This window comes from Nomascus leucogenys, chromosome 1a, assembly GCF_006542625.1.
Source record: "Nomascus leucogenys isolate Asia chromosome 1a, Asia_NLE_v1, whole genome shotgun sequence".
NCBI classification, from domain to species: Eukaryota; Metazoa; Chordata; class Mammalia; order Primates; family Hylobatidae; genus Nomascus; species Nomascus leucogenys.
The window spans coordinates 27,107,728-27,108,740 of NC_044381.1; the positions used below are offsets into that span (position 1 = coordinate 27,107,728).

At 45.0% G+C, this 1,013-nt stretch overlaps 1 non-coding gene across 1 annotated transcript; it reads left to right on the forward strand.

Moving 5' to 3' along the window:
* The first annotated feature begins 531 nt into the window (after window positions 1-531).
* Window positions 532-638, forward strand: LOC115836242. Its single transcript, XR_004031207.1, has one exon. It is a non-coding gene; the product is annotated as a U6 spliceosomal RNA (small nuclear RNA).
* The last annotated feature ends 375 nt before the right edge of the window (window positions 639-1,013 follow it).

The following is a 1,013-nucleotide window of genomic DNA, read 5'->3' on the forward strand; positions in this document are numbered from 1 at the left end:
AAAAAAAAGAAAAGCATCTTCAAGACCATTTAACTCAAGGAAAAGACCCAGATAAAGGACTTGTGACCTTCCCCAAGGTCACATCGAGTTGACATCTTAGCAACCAGCACCTAGATCTGTTTTACTTAACAGGCCAACCACCCATGGCTTCATCCTAACAGCCCAAGGGAAGCTTAGAGGAATCAAGATGATCAAAAACATCTTGCTGGCTGGGCGTGGTGGCTCATGCCTGTAATCCCAACACTTTGGGAGGCCGAGGTAGGTGGATCACTTCAGATCAGGAGTTCCAGACCAGCGTGGCCAACATGGCGAAACCCCATCTCTATTGAAAATACAAAAATTAGCCAGGCATGGGGTCGTGCACCAGTAATCCCAGCTACTTAGGAGGCTGAGGCAAGGTAATTGCTTGAACCTGGGAGGCAGAGGTTGCAGTGAGCTGAGATCACGCCACTGCACTCCAGCCTGGGTGACAGAGTGAGACTCTGTCTCAAAAACAAAACAAAACCAAACAAACAAAAACCAAAAAACACCATGCTCACCTCGGCAGCACATATCCTAAAATTGGAACGATACAGAGAAGATTGGCATGGCCCCTGCGCAAGGATGACACGCAAATTCGTGAAGCATTCCATATTTTTCTGTTCTTGCACGGGCTCTGAAGCAACATGGAAATAAGGTTGATGGAAAATAAACAACAATTTCTAAACAAACAAAGAAACAACAAAAAACAAAACAAAAAACCAAAAAAACACCATGCAGAAACGATGGCTTTCAGAGGAAAGTTCTGTTTTTTGGGTTTTTTTTTTTCCTTTTTTTTGAGATGGGGGATGAGGTCTCACTCTGTCACCCAGGCTGAATGGTGCAATCACAGCACACTGCAGCCTCTACCTCCTGGACTCAAGAGATTCTCCCTCTCAGCCCCCCAAGTAGCTGAGACCACAGACATGCACCACCATACCTGGCTAATTTTTTTAAAAAACTATTTTGTAGAGGCAAGGGTATCCCTATGTTGC